Source organism: Schistocerca nitens, chromosome 3 (genome assembly GCF_023898315.1).
Source record: "Schistocerca nitens isolate TAMUIC-IGC-003100 chromosome 3, iqSchNite1.1, whole genome shotgun sequence".
NCBI classification, from domain to species: Eukaryota; Metazoa; Arthropoda; class Insecta; order Orthoptera; family Acrididae; genus Schistocerca; species Schistocerca nitens.
Window position 1 is genome coordinate 779,553,977 of NC_064616.1, and position 16,765 is coordinate 779,570,741.

Here is a 16,765-nt window from a genome sequence, read left to right on the forward strand (position 1 = left end):
TTCAGTGTCCCTCTTTTTGCACAGACTGTATATCTGTAATCAGCTGGACCTGGAAGAATGCTGAATCTTTAAGTACAAACTCTGAACAAAATCTTTCCATAGCCCTCTAACCAGCAACCATACTATCACTTTTGTCCAGACAGACAGATTTCCCAGGCTGCATCTGTTTCTCTCTGAAGAAAATATTACTCCAAATGTCTCGGAAATATTTCTTTTGATGAACAGAGCAATGCTGCATTGAATCAGTCTCTGCAAAAGTAACACTTCTCCAAGTCATTCTCAACACTGGTTGTCCACCCCAATGATGACATTTCCTGTATCATCCAGGGTTGTCTTCTTTGTCCACTTGATCAGTCAATTCATGAGCAAGATACAAAATGCAAAGGCATATAATCTGTAATGGCAGTTCTGTGCACCTCCTTTATTGTTTGATTTATTCACTGCATTATCTGAAATCTCACTTAACACCAATGCTTCAGATTTCCAAAGAGGGAAAACATATTCTTTCTCTTTGCTATTCAACTTGTTTCATCTCAGTTCATCATCTCACACTGCAAAAATTCTGTAACATCTCTCACCCCCCCTTCAGTCCCACACTACATGGCAAACTTGATTTTAACATTCACTGGCCAAATTCTGTCTCACTGTTGTGTAACCAAATCAGCATTACTCAAACTTGTGGTTGCCCTGTCCCTTAGTATTCTCAAAATCTCCCAGTTTGATGCAGATTGTCATCTACAACTTTCATTATTGTTTTCATTTCTTTATTCATTGATTTATTTCCACATTCAACACTCATATTTTTCAATCTTCTTATCCATTTACAATCCCTTCCAAATTTCTTATCTAGTTGTACTCACGGTCAAAACTAAATAGTATTAGACAATATGTTTTTCTTTCCCTGACAAATTTTCATTCTGTAACAAAAAATCTGTTCAATCCCAATTACTCATTCTATCTCATCTGTTATGATACTGGACTCACTGAGCAAGAATAAGTTCAAATACCATGCTGCAATCCTGTTTCAAATGACCAAGAGGTTGTCCCATACTTGTTTCCACAACATAATTTTGTGTCACCAATGACCTACCTCAATTTCTCTCTCTTCTTGCCAATTAACCTGTGCAGCCTTAAATATTATTAGCTCTCACATCTTACCACTTGCTATGTTTATATTAAATTTAATGTATCTCCATAACCTGTCATATCCCTCACATGGGATTTTGGCTATCATATCACCCTTTCCAATTTTCCCATATACCCTTTCTGCTACTTCTCTCTCTCTCTCTCTCTCTCTCTCTCTCTCTCTCTCTATCTCTCTCTGTTAAGAGTGAAGACAAATCTGTGTATGCTTTAATTATGGTTTGTTCTTCAGATCATCATCTACAAAGTGACAGACATGCAATTTTCTTTCACATACAAATAAATTTTTCCCAAGCTTTTTATAGCAATTTTTTCTAATATAATAATATCAATTATGAGAATTTATGCAACCAAACTTAAATTTTACTATGCTACTGAAAAATCCTGAGAGGAACAAAACAGAATGGGTAAAGCCAACTATTCACCACCAAATCCATATAGTTGGGGTGAACAGTGGATTGGCACATAAACAAGAACTTCTACACACTAGCTCAGTATATGAATGTGTGTTCACCAGAGCACGCGCGCGCACACACACACACACACACACACACACACACACACAGAGATACATATGTCTGACTAGGGTCAATATGGGAAGGGAGAAGCAAGGGTTAGGTAATGAAGGGATAGCGGGACAGATAATACGAATATGGTGTCGGTGTATTGTATCATAGGTCACATACCTGTGAAAGCAACATCTTATATAACTCTGCTGTGATTACTGAACAGTTTTTTTTTTAATTTTTTTATGAGCTTGACTACAGGACTGCTGTGCACCTGTATAAGCAGCCACTGTCAAACTGTAACTATGGGGACATTTGATTACCCATTGCTGGAGCATACTACTGAACACAATATGGTTAACTTCAACAGCTGTTTTCTAATCCATACCATCTAGACCATATTTCCTCCTACATCAACTTCTTCCAATGATGCAAATGGGAACTGTTCCTTCAAAACATTCTTCAGTATGGTAATCCTTCTGACTCAAATCTCACCTTGTTTGCACCCCTCCCCTTTTTTCGCTTTAAAAATGTTTACATATAGAGAACTGCATTTACAAGTAAAGTGCCATCAGCATAAAAAACTACATCTCTAAGTCTTCCATCCACAGCCATAGACACTAGAATTTTGTGAACCCCTTTAACCTGTTCCATATGCTGGATCTCTGATGAATGCTTGCACCTGGCCTGGATCATTTTTATAGGCTGAGGCTCATACACTTACTTTGGACATATCTCATTGTTGACCAGTACTACTTGTACTATTTTATTCCATCTCTCATACATGATTTAACATGACATTAATTCCTAGATTAGCCTCTAGTCTAATAATACTGAAGCTGAGTGTTGTGAATATTCATATAATACCTGTTTTCAGCTTGCCTCATACGCAATGTGCAGTTCTATTTCATGTAATTGCATGCACTGACTGCATTTGAGGCCAGTAAATGAAAAATTGATTATTATATTGCTACTATTCTTTGACTTTTAATCATAAAGTTTTTATTACAGCTGATATCAATGTGCACACCCATGGATATTCATATTCTCACAGACTCTTACCCACGAAGTTACTACTGCTGCAAATACCCACAGCTGTGCAGACCTCTATTTGAGTTGTCTGTTTTCTCAGGAAAATATTACTCTAGCACTAACTCCTCTTTCCCATTATGCAGTGAGATACTACATGTTCATGTTCTTGTTTGCATGCATATCAACACAATAAGAGGTTGGCTGTCTTACTGTTGAACTTCAAGTTTGTTAATATCCAATTGGAAATTAAGTTGTAACACTATCTTCTGATGTTATAAATAAAAAATGTACTGTGGGACCCTTTGCAAGTAAGAAAGAAAGAAACAAAATGAGCCTTCTGACTCAGACATAAAACCTAAACTGTGAATATTTTGCTCATTACAAGAGATGGAGAAATGCAGAAAGGCATAAAATTTTCATTATCTTCCATTAACTTTCATTATCTTGCATTAATTGATAATAGTTGCTGTATAAAATGGGTCAGTAATAGCTTTTCAGCTTAAGAATCAGAGTCCAAAAGTGAAAAACTGAAGCAAGTAGAAGGCCCATAGCAAATCGTGAAAATTTACACTGATGAGGTTAAAGTTCACTCAACAGTTTCTGCAGGGATACCACAGACACACGGCATGCTAGATTATTAAAACATATAAAACAATATAAATATTTACTGCTCTACATAGCTGGTTAATAAGCAAAGTACATATATGAGTGTTGTATAAATACACAATTCATATATGTTGCAATGTGAAATGTAAAATTACACACCAATCATTTTATTAAGTTTTCACTACTAATGTGCCTTGCATACAACTGTTTGTAAGGTAAACATTTAATTGATCCACAACAGGAAATGAGCATACTGTATCTCCAGCAAAAATCTGTCAACTGAACTTTCACCACATGTATATCCACATGCAGCAGACCCTTTCGAGAAACTTAATGAAGATTTGAGTGGCAAGAAAATACGGACATTTTAAATGATAAATGTATTGCTTTCTTACAGACATTCGTTAGTTTCTTTGAAAGCTGTTTCCATTAAGGCACCGAAGGCACAATCCCAGTATCCATAAGCAACCATTATGGATAACCTGCAGAAGAAAGTGACAGCTGTATCAGAATTCCAAGTATAACCACAGTCAATCCATAAAAGCATACAACAAAAATTGCTGCATTGTTGTTAGAAATGTTACTAGAGATATTAGGGGTAAGCATTATGCTACCAGATATGGCAAAACACTGACTAAAACTGAAGCAATACGATATTTTGCAAAAGTAGTTTCTGGGCAGCAATACAAGGCTCCAGATGAAGAAGACACATGAGAATGTTAAATAAGCACAGATATATGCAAATATTTGTCATACTTCCTGAGCTGCATGCCATTTCTGTACATAAATAATAAAATCTTTACAGTAGACGCCTTCCTGAGGCAACCAAATGCGCAGAATCAACATGAAATTAGCAGGATGGATGACAAAGGGATTATTACGTCAACGATAAGCAAAGACTTGGGTTTTTGTTCACTTAGTCAATGCAATAATGAAGATTCTTTAGCCACACATTCAGCAATGCACTTTCCAATTTATTTAGAATATTTTTCCAGAATTTTAACTAACATGCAGAAAACAATGGTCTACATAGAATTTATAAAAGAAGGGTGTAAAATATGACACAGATGACTACAGGAGGAGATAATTATGTGGATTCTGTTCAAAATGACAATAGCACTGCACAATGCACTGACAAGCGCGAGGGGGTGGGGGTGGGGGAGAAAGGGTGGCTAACACACCTTTACCAATTTTCTTAATAAACAAGCAAGGGAGAGTCTGGCAATTCATGCTGAACTCTACAGAAATACTGAGTACAGTAGACTCTCTAGTCTGTGTGAGTGTTTAATGGAAATGCTGAACAAAGGTCATCCAAAGGGCAACAGCAGTAGAGAGAGGTAGAGAGAGAGAGAGAGAGAGAGAGAGAGAGAGAGAGAGAGATTTCTGTGGACAGTGAACTTAAAAAATTTTAAAAGTAAATTGTTAGTGAGGGTCTGCAGAAGTTTTTTTAACCATCTACACGCAAATGATAAACTAAACATGCAGCTAAGATTAGAGTAATTGTAACATACACACAATATGAGGAGCATTCAAGTTGCTACATTTTATTCTTACAATAATAAGTATCCTCTGTAATGCATTTTACCAGATAGCTGCAAACAACAGTTGCAGAAATAGAGAGAGGCATTGTCTTTAAGATTAAAACCCCTACTCCACAGATGACTGTGCACTGAACTGAACATTTTTACACATAACTGTATACTAAACTAGACTCAAATCAAGGCCTGTGCACTTCACAGCTGTGATCCACTAAGCCATAGAAGGATATTTTACTCCACAACTTCACGTACACTGAAACAAATATTCCTGAGCACAAAACTTGAGAGTGAGATTCGGACTTGGCATTGGAACATCAGATTACCACAAGCAGTATTGGACTGCAAAGAAAAATAATGCACCATTGTTTAAACCTCAGTATCAATATATTTCCAGTAAATGTCTCAGACTTAAAGATTACTTTATGTGGACTTGATCACAACTGTGGTCTTTAATATTTACATCAAACTAATACAAATACTTGGGTGTAACACTCTGAAGGCACAAGAAATGGAATGATCACATGGACTCAGTCACGTGTAAAGTAGGCGTGTAGACTTATGTTTATTGGCAGAATACTGGGGAAATGCAGTCAGTCTACAAAAGAGTTTGCTTAAAAATCACTTCTGCGACCAATTCCAGAATATTGCTCAAGTGTGTGGGACCCAAATCATATAGGACTAACAGGGGATATTGAACATATACACAGAAGGGCAGAATGAATGGTCACAGGTTTGTTTGACCCTTGAGGGAGTGTCACAAGAGATGCTGAAGAAACTGAACTGGCAAGCCAAAACCTACCTGTAAGGTTTCCACAACCAGCTTCAAATGATGACTCTAGGAATGTACTACAATCCCTATGTATCACATACACATAGGGATCATGAGGACAAGATTAGGTTAATTACAGCACTCCATACATGAATGGAACAGGAAGAACCCTTAAAAGTGGTACAATGAACATCCCTTTGCCACACACTTCACATTGGTTTGCAGAGCACAGACATAGATGCAGAAAGAACTTGACTTAACAAAAAACAAATGGAATTACTTGGAACAACTGTGTAATCAGAGATGACAGGGACGTTAAACTGATTGTAAATGAAAAATCTCTTGTAAATCACTCACACAGAAACATTACAGAGCTTGTCTGTCTTCACCATCAAAACAGTGTCTGAAATCAGTGATAACATAAAAACAAATGTTTATATTCCTTTCACTGTGTGCACAACACAGAATTAAGGGAAAGTCAAAGCACTTACAGCTCTAATCTCATGACCAATACAAGTTACCTGGGCAGGTCAAAGAAAATGTGGTTCTGAAATGAGTATAAAAGCATACTACAATTAATTAATTTTATTTACCACCTCAAATCTCCATTCACAAAGTCATGCCATACTCTGCAGCTTATTTTTAATATGCTTATGAAAAAAGAAAAAAACTCTAGGGCATACCAACCTGATGTTTCCAGTTGTTCGTGTTTGCAGATCCGTTCTTTTGAGACAAATATTAAAGTTTTCTTTCTGATTTCTGTTTAACCACATTCTAATACAGACATACAGTATCAGAGTAGGGACATCAAGCACAGATTCAGATGACAAATCATACAATATATAAAAGCAAAATGCACATGGGAGCTATCACGTGAATCTGAAGTACATGAAAACTAAGCTCCTTTGTGGAACATTGTGTTGATTTTACAGGGATACACCTTATATCAGCTTCCAACCCACTACGGCCTCTATAGTAAGTCTTATAGTACTGCAAAAATTGGATGTCACAGGAGTAAGCAGCTTGTCTGATGGGTATCAAATGATGTGTTACATACTGGCCTATCATTTGTTACATCCATAGCTTAGAATAAAGCTGTCAAGTCTATAGAGGTCAGAGTACACACCTTGGAAAAAAAAATTCAAATTGATGTTATGGCAGATAAAATAGTTTCTGGTTTACAACAGTTTATACAGTTTTTACACCTTGTCGAAGTAACTATCTTTCACACCTGAGAGATAATGAAAACACCTCTACAAAGACAAGTATCAGTGAACTGCATGTGATGGAGATACGAACATGGTATCTATGAGAAAACCCTCACAATTGTGTTTCACAAAACAGGAAGCTCAAAATGGTTCAGAGGCACTCAAGCAAAACAGACCAGTAATATGGTCCAAAGTATTATGATCTACACTCCTGGAAATTGAAATAAGAACACCGTGAATTCATTGTCCCAGGAAGGGGAACCTTTATTGACACATTCCTGGGGTCAGATACATCACATGATCACACTGACAGAACCACAGGCACATAGACACAGGCAACAGAGCATGCACAATGTCGGCACTCGTACAGTGTATATCCACCTTTCGCAGCAATGCAGGCTGCTATTCTCCCATGGAGACGATCGTAGAGATGCTGGATGTCGTCCTGTGGAACGGCTTGCCATGCCATTTCCACCTGGCGCCTCAGTTGGACCAGCGTTCGTGCTGGACGTGCAGACCGCGTGAGACGACGCTTCATCCAGTCCCAAACATGCTCAATGCGGGACAGATCCGGAGATCTTGCTGGCCAGGGTAGTTGACTTACACCTTCTAGAGCACGTTGGGTGGCACGGGATACATGCGGACGTGCATTGTCCTGTTGGAACAGCAAGTTCCCTTGCCGGTCTAGGAATGGTAGAACGATGGGTTCGATGACGGTTTGGATGTACCGTGCACTATTCAGTGTCCCCTCGACGATCACCAGTGGTGTACGGCCAGTGTAGGAGATCGCTCCCCACACCATGATGCCGGGTGTTGGCCCTGTGTGCCTCGGTCGTATGCAGTCCTGATTGTGGCGCTCACCTGCACGGCGCCAAACACGCATACGACCATCATTGGCACCAAGGCAGAAGCGACTCTCATCGCTGAAGACGACACGTCTCCATTCGTCCCTTCATTCACGCCTGTCGCGACACCACTGGAGGCGGGCTGCACGATGTTGGGGCGTGAGCGGAAGACGGCCGAACGGTGTGCGGGACCGTAGCCCAGCTTCATGGAGACGGTTGCGAATGGTCCTCACCGATACCCCAGGAGCAACAGTGTCCCTAATTTGCTGGGAAGTGGCGGTGCGATGCCCTACGGCACTGCGTAGGATCCTACGGTCTTGGCGTGCATCCGTGCGTCGCTGCGGTCCGGTCCCAGGTCGACGGGCACGTGCACCTTCCGCCGACCACTGGCGACAACATCGATGTACTGTGGAGACCTCACGCCCCACGTGTTGAGCAATTCGGCGGTACGTCCACCCGGCCTCCCGCATGCCCACTATACGCCCTCGCTCAAAGTCCGTCAACTGCACATACGGTTCACGTCCACGCTGTCGCGGCATGCTACCAGTGTTAAAGACTGCGATGGAGCTCCGTATGCCACGGCAAACTGGCTGACACTGACGGCGGCGGTGCACAAATGCTGCGCAGCTAGCGCCATTCGACGGCCAACACCGCGGTTCCTGGTGTGTCCGCTGTGCCGTGAGTGTGATCATTGCTTGTACAGCCCTCTCGCAGTGTCCGGAGCAAGTATGGTGGGTCTGACACACCGGTGTCAATGTGTTCTTTTTTCCATTTCCAGGAGTGTATTTGTACAGTGATGATGCAAGTGACTAGTGAACTGTAAGTCCAACAAATCCTAACTTTGCTGTTAGTAGTCGTAGTAGTCACATGGCTTTAAAAAAAGAAGCCCTCACATATTACTGCAGCTGACCTATACAACGAAACACTATCTTGTCATTTAACCAACATCATCACATGGATCTTCCCACTTGCCAAAAGATAACCACATTAATTGAAATTACCAATACTATGTTGACTCTGACCCATGACATAATGAAGTTGATACATACACAAACGGAAAGAACAGAACACAGAAAAAATATTTACATATATATTTTCTACATCTACATACATATTTTGCAATCCAGCGTATGGTGCATAATGGAGGGTACTTTGTACCGATACTAACAGTTTCCTTTCCTGTTCTAATCACAAATGAAGTGAGGGAAAAATGACAGTCTATAGTGCATGTTGGCGGCAGTAGAATCACTCTGTGGTCAGCCTCAAATGCTGATTCTCCCTTGTATCTGATGAACATTCGCCATCGAGCACAACATACTGGGTTCTATTACTTCAGAAGTTTTCAAGCCACTCTCAGATCTGGCAACCTATGCCATACACTCGTACCTTCCTTCGTTAAGAGCCTGCAGTGGGACATCGTATTAGTTGGTTGGTTGACCGATTTGGGGGAGGGGACCAAACAGCGAGGTCATCAGTCCCATCGGATTAGGGTAGGTAGTTGGCCATGCCTTTTCAAAGGAACCATCCCACATATGCTTGAAGACATTTATGGAAATCACGGAAAACCTAAATCAGGATGGCCAGACGCGGGTTTGAACCATCGTCGGCCAGAATGCGAATCCAGTGTGCTATCCACTGCGCCACCAGCTTAGTGGGACATCATGTTAAATGCTTTCAGGACATCTAGGAATATGGAATCTGTGATGTTTAAAGCTTTCCCAGCATACTGATTGTTCCATAAAAACACGGGAGAACTGCCTGAAGATGGCCAGAAGACTCTGCGCCGAAATATTGTAGCAGGACGTTACTGATATCCGGCAGTTCTCCCGCGTTTTTATGGAACAATATGGAATTTGCTTGTTGCCCTTCATCCGTGGTTTGCTGGATGTCATTCAAGAAAAGGACAATCCCAGTTTTGCTGGAGTGACTCTTTCTAAATCCATGCTGATTTGTGGAGAGAAGCTTTTGTCTCAAGGAAATTTATTATATTTGATCTGAGAATATTTTCAAGAATTCTGCAAAAAAACTAATGTTAAGGATATTGGCCTGTAATTTTGTGGGTCTGTTCTTTTAGCCTTCTTATAAATGTGAGTCACCTACAATTTTTTTCCAGTCACTTGGGATTTTGCGCTGGGGAGAATTTAGCAGGCTCAGTAAGGGGCCAATGCCACAGCACCCCGTCTGTAAAACTGAAATGTTGTTTCATCCGGACCTGGCAACTAATTTGTTTTCAACTTTTCCAGTTGCTTCTCCATGCCAGGGATGCCTATTACTGCATACTCCGCACAGGTGCCTGTGTGAAAGTTAATTGACAGTATGTTTGGAATATCCTCCTGCATGAATGATTTATAAAACTTGAAATTTAAAAATTCAACTTTCCTTTTGCTATCTTCTATTGCCATAAAAGACTGGACAATGAGTGACTAGACAAAATCCCTCAACCCCCTTAGTGATTACATGTATGACCAGAATTTTCTCTGGTTCTCAGCTAGATCTTTCACTGTGATATGACAGTGGAAACAGTTGTATGCTTCATGCATCTATCTTGTTACAGACACATGAATTTCTACTAAGTTTTGCCTGATGAAGTTAGTGCTTTCTTTTTTAACTGAAGAGTGCAATAATATCTGCTTCCTCAACATTTTCCCAATGTTATTATTAAACCACAGTGGACCTTCTCTGTCTTTCATCCATTTACTCAGTACAGAACCTATCCATGGGACAATTCAGTCAGTCAGTTTAAACTTTGCCCATAGTTCCTCATTGTCTAAATTAGACGCTAATGACTGCTTGTCTGGTCTTTCTAGCATAAATACTCTCCTAGCCTTCAAGACAGATTTATTAATTTTAGTAACCATCATTGCTATGACGACATCATGATCACTACTAACCCCTGTCTCTATACTGACACTGTCAGGAGGTAAGGCCTGTTTGTAGCTATGAGGTATAAAATATTTCCAATGTGTGTAGGTTTTCAAAAATTGCTTTCAAAAATACTTCGCAAAACTGTCTGTCTGTAGAAATGTAGGTTGTGGTAAGACACTGATTTGTGGCATAGCCCAATGTCTAGGTTAAGTTAAAGTGTAGGATTTTGCGTGAGAGTTGGTGAAGGGAAATCAAGTTAAAGTAGTCCTATACACAGGGAATGTGCAAAGGAGAGCAGATGCAGGAATCCTGCACTGCCATTCTAGGCAAGGTCATAGGTGGAGGTGGTTTGCCATTGCCTTCTTCTGACCTGACATGAAGCGTCAAGTAAGTGTATAACTGTGTTGTGTGAATGTCTGTGAGGACTGCTCATTGAGTACGTGTTAGTATAGGTGAAGAGAAGGGAGAGGGTGAAATCTGGTGCCACTATGTAGCCAATTCCTCTCAAACAACACCAAGGGAGAAGCAAATATTAACATTCCCATATGACAGATGTTACACCATCAGAAATGTCACATGCGTTCACTTCATGAGAAAGTGAACTGGCCAAAATTTTCTGCTGCTTTGGACACTATGATACAGAACATCAAGCCAGTTCCTGAAGCATATGACAAGTTCATGGATGCTGTCTGAGAAGAGTTCCGGTAAATCTGTTCCTCAAGGGTGTCACACTAATTACACCGAATGTTTGAATCCAGATGTAATATTACATCTAGAAGACTACTACAGACTATTCCAACAGAACCCAGTGGGTGAAAAAACCTTCACAGCAGTATGCACCCAAACAATAGCCTCTTCAAAAAGATAAAGTTGAGGAAAATTAATGGGAGAACAAATAAAGTAGAAGAAATAATAAACTTTGGTATGGTCAGAAAGGAATGGTTGATACAACTTTCATTAACTGCTTAAGGAGGTCCAATATTCTGAACTATGGAAGAAAGAATGCATGATATCTGTTCTAAGGCCTGGACAAAACAGTGGGCACACCAAGACCTATAGATCAATATATCTCAAGTGTCAGTTATACACAAAGAATGCCACTCAACCAACTCATTCAGGCTGTTTAACAACCGCTCATCCCACAACAATGTGTCAAACCACACAAGAAAGCTATCACACATATTTTCAGCCTAACTTAATATGCTGGATAAGGTTCTGTGAATACACACATCACAGGAGTAAACTTCATTGACCTTAGTGCTGCATACGATACCATTAACCATCAGATTAAAATACACTTACAATGTTGGTGGCTCTTCTGCTGAATGCTGCTGTTGGAAACTCATTTCCATTGCTCATAACCAATTGGGTGATAGTATACAGTAGCTAATGAGAACCTCTGAATCTAATGACTTGTTTTGGGGCAAGATACGAATTCATTACTTTTTTTATGCTGATAGTGCAAGACTGACAATTATTGATCCAGCTATGGTTGACTGAATGGTTTAAAAGAGGGGGGGGGGGGGGGGAGTGACCAAACTGCTAGGTCGTCAGTCCCTCATTCCAATTAAAATAATTTCATGAGGGTGGGAGTAAAATATTCGAGACATACAAAACACAGCTGGAAGGAAGGAGAAAACCACAAGAATGACAGAAGGATAACAAACACTAAAATGGACAAAATTCGACAAGAAAACCACAGAGAGACACAAGAAACATGTAGATGAGATCAAAACAAGAGAGCGGATTACAATGGCTGGCTGACCATGATAATAAAAAGGAGAAGCCAGCCACTCCGCAACACATTAAAACCTCCACCCTAAAAGCACTTGGGTGGACAACTCAGAGGGACAAAGGACATGTGCTAAAACTTAGATCAAATGATAAAACCCACCATCACGAATAAAATGTAAAACTAAAGCTGCTGTTGAGGCATTGGCACCCAGCACTGGAGGTAGGGTGCTGGGATAGTTAAAAGTCTGCCGCAGGGCTGCTAAAAGTGGGCAGTTCAGCAAGAGGTGGCCAACCATCATTTGTGAGCCACAGCGACACCGAGGTGGGTCCTTGAGATGGAGGAGATAACCATGTGTTAGCCATGTATGGCGAAGGCGGAGCCGGCAGGAGACAACTGATTCCCTGCAAGTCTCCTTAATGACATGCAGTTTGTTGTGCATACTGTTATGCCATTCCATCTCCCAAAGCCGAAAAACCCTGCGGTGTAAGACAGAATGCAAGTCAGTTTCAGAGATGCCCATCTCCCGAAGTGGTTTCCGCGTAGCCTGTTCGACCAGCCTGTCGGAAAGTTTGTTGCAAGGGATTCCAACGGGTCCTGGGGTCCACACAAACATCACTGAACGACAGGACTGTTCTGGGGCATAGGTGGGCTCCTGAATGGGCACTACCAAAGGATGGCGAGGGTAACACTGGTTGATAGCTTGTAGGCTGCTCAAGGAGTCAGTAGACAGGAGAAATGACTTGCCAGGGCATGAGCAGATGTGCTCAAGAGCACGAGATATGGCCGCCAGCTTTGCAGTGACAACACTGCAGCCATCTGGCAAGGAGTGTTGTTCAATATGTCCTCCAGGAACATACGCAAAGCCTTCTATGGGAGGCACCAACTTGGACACAGAATATACGCAGCGACAGGCAGTTTTGGATAAAAATCAGGAGCAGGCCCTGGAGATACCACTCATACAATGTGGCAAGGATATGATGTCACCAGGTCGTGTCATATGCTTTACGTATGTCAAAAAAGATGGCAACCAAATGTTGGCGTCAGGAAAAGGCTGTTCAGATGGCAGACTCGAGGGACACAAGATTATCAGTGGTAGAGCGACCCTGCCGGAAGCCGCCCTGACATGGAGCCAGTAGGCCACATGACTCCAGGACCCAACATAATCGCCAACACACCATACATTCCAGCAGCTTACAAAGAAAGTTGGTGAGGCTGATGGGCTGGTAGCTATCCACATCAAGCGGGTTTTGACCAGGTTTGAGCACTAGAATGATGGTGCTCTCCCATCATTGCGAAGGAAAGACGCCATCGCACCAGATCCAGTGAAAGATGACTAGGAGATGTCGCTTGTAGTCAGACGAGAGATGTTTAATCATCTGACTGTGGATCCGATCCGGCCCAGGTGCTGTGTCAGAGCAATGTGCAAGGGTGCTGAGGAACTCCCACTCCGTAAATTTGACGTTATGGGATTCACTGTGGCTGGTAGTGAACGAGAGGACTTTTCTTTCCATCAGCCACTTGAGAGTGCGAAAGGCTGGGGGGGGGGGGGGGGGGGGGTAGTTCTCCGACATAGAGGCTCAAGCATAACGCTCCAACTTAGAGCCTCGAGCATAACGCTTAGCAAAGTGCTCGGAAATTACGTTTGCATTGGTAGATATCTTGCAATTAATGTTAATGCCAGGGACACCTGTTGGGGTCTATTACCCAAAAAGACGTCCGATTTTTGTCCAGACTTGAGAAGGTAATGTATGGCACCCAATGGTCAACACGTACCTCTCCCAACACTTCTGTTTCTTTCATTTTATAAGCTGGCCAACACGGGCACAGAGCCACTTAAAGGCTATTAGGTGCTCTAGGGAAGGGTGCCGCTTATGTCGCTGTACAGCTTGCCAACACTCTTCAATTGCCTCAGCGACTTCCAGCGACCACCAAGGGACTGTCTTTTGCCGGGGGCACCCCAAAGAATGAGGGATCTCGTTTTCCACCACAGAAATAATCATTGTAGTGACCTGCTCAATGTCAACATCGATGGCACCATGTAGGGGGGCTTCAGCAGTGACAGCAGAGGTAAAGGCTTCCCAGTCTGCCATGTTTAAAGCCCATTTGAGTAGGTGTCCATGGGCATGACACCAGAGGAATGACAGGAATACGGGGAAGTGGTCACTACCACACAGGTCGTCATGTGCTCTCCAGTGGATAGATGGGAGTAGGCCATGACTGCAAACTGAGAGATCAATGGCCGAATATGTGCCATGTGCCACACTGAAATGTGTGGGGGCACTTGAATTTAAGAGGCAGAGGTCGAGTTGTGACACTAAATTTTCAACCTCCCTACCTCGCTCAGTAAGTATGGCGCCGTCCCACAACGGGTTATGCATGTTAAAATCTCCCAAAAGTAGGAAAGGTTTAGGGAGTTTATCAATCAGTGCAGCCAATACATTCACAGGTACTGCACCATCTGGAGGAAGATATACATTGCAGACAGTTACTTACTGTGTCGTCCTTATCCTGACAGCAACAGCTTCAGGAAGGGTTTCAAGGGGCACAGGTTCACTACATACTGAGTTCACAACAGACATAAACTCCACGTGACACTTGGTTATAGTCACTACGGTTCCTGTAATATCCCTTATAGGCGTGGTGGGCAGGGGTCTGCATTGCTGGGAACCACGTTTCATGGAGGGCATTACAGAAAGCATGTGTAAAGCTTAACAGTTGCCGTAGCTCAGCCAGGTGGTGGAAAAAACAACCGCAAATCCACTGGAGGATTACATGATTGTGAGACTGCAAAGGCATGAAACACTCAATGAGGCAGTCTATGCCTCACAGTCACCTGCTGCCACCAGATGAGTACCTGTGCGATCAACATCCATTGTGTCTGAGGGCCCAGTGAGATCTAGGTCCTCAGCGAACGCCAGAATCTCCACCTCATCCTCAGACACAAAGACTGTAGGTAGTGGTGGTGTGGGTGCCACCGCAGTGCCTTGGTTCTTGGGGATCTTTTTCTTTTTAGGTTTGTCCAGCTGGGAGGGCTTCGCTGATTCAATCTCGTGGACTGAGGAGGACCGTGAAGCCTTACAACCAGCTACCTGTGGTTGCTTCAACCACTGGCGGGTGTCAGCTTTGCCACCTGGAAAGGGAGTAACCCAAGGGATCACTTCCTGGCGAGAGGAGCTGAAGAAGACTTATGCTTCTCCGGCTGAGAAGTGGGGACTGATATCCCGATGATTGGGGGGGGGGGGGAGGGGGGGTTGTTCCCGAAGTAGGTTGTACAGGAGCAACAGGGAGGGCAGTGCCCCCCACCATCAATGGGGCAGGTGGAGTCTGATGGCTCAGAGCCAACTGTACGCGGCGGAACGGAAGATGGCAGAAACGTTTTCGCAGCAGCGGCATAGGTTGACATCATACGCACATGCATATGTACGTCATATTTGGTCTTAGCCTCAGTGTAGATCAGTCGGTCCAGGGTCTTTTATTCCATTATTTTTCTTTCTTTCTGGAGAATCTTGCAGTCTGGCGATCAAGGCGAATCGTGCTCTCTGCAGTTGACACAGATGGGAGGTGGGGCACAGTGAGCATTGGGATGTGAAGGACGTCCACAATCCTGACAGGTGATGCTGGAAGTACAGCAGGAAGAGATATGACCGAACTTCCAGCACTTAAAGCACCACATCAGAGGAGGGATATAGGGCTTTACATCACAGTAGTAGACCATCACCTTGACCTTCTTGGGTAATGTGTCACCCTCAAAGGACAGGATGAAGGCACCAGTGGCAACCTGATTATCCCTTGGACCCCGGTGGACACGCCGGACAAAATGGACACCTCACCGCTCTAAATTGGCACACAGCTCATTGTCAGACGGAAAAAGAAAGTCCCTGTGAAATATGATACCCTGGACCATATTTAGGCTCTTAGGGGGCGTGACAGAAAAAAAAAAAAAAAAAACATCCCCCAGCTTGTCACAGGTAAGTAGTGCCCATGACTGGGCAGAGGATGCTGTTTTGATCAAGACCGACCCTGACCACATTTTGGACAAGCTCTCCTCCTCCCCAAACTTGTCCTCTAAATTCTCCACAAAAAACTGAGGTTTCATTGACAAGAAAGATTCCCCATCAACTCTCGTACATACAAGGTACCAGGGTGAATAAGCTTCATTGCCATCCTTACCCTGGCATTCCTCCCATCATGGTGTGGCGCGAGGGGGGGAGGGGGGGGATGATTTGGGATCGTATTTCTTAACATTGAAGTTAGACCTTGACTGCTTAGAGACTGCTGGTGTTTCACCACCAGCAAGAGATGACATACTAACTTCATGGTGTGTCATCCGCCCTGATGCCACCCACTCCGACCAGTGGCTTACTGGTTTTCATAGATATTTCTTATATTGTATATTTCTTGCAATATGACAGGATTTACTGTGATATTGTTCTGTATTTCAATGTTATAGTTTGGTTCTGAGTTGGTGAAGCTAATGAATGTCTCTGGAGGAAAATTGGCTGTGGTAATGGACCGATC

At 42.6% G+C, this 16,765-nt stretch overlaps 1 protein-coding gene across 6 annotated transcripts in view; it reads right to left on the reverse strand.

Annotated features, from left to right (window-relative positions):
- The window catches only part of LOC126248788 (inner nuclear membrane protein Man1), a 374,228-nt gene that overhangs the window by 325,208 nt on the left and 32,255 nt on the right, over nt 1-16,765 (reverse strand). Inside the window, exon 1 of one of the 6 annotated variants that reach the window (XM_049950171.1) lies at nt 3,683-3,741. The exons of 4 other annotated variants lie outside the window; for them this stretch is intronic. The gene's annotated coding sequence lies outside the window, so the exon portion shown is untranslated. Of the gene's footprint in view, nt 1-3,682; nt 3,742-16,765 lie in introns of those variants that run through there. One more of the 6 variants, XM_049950172.1, reaches the window with a different exon arrangement.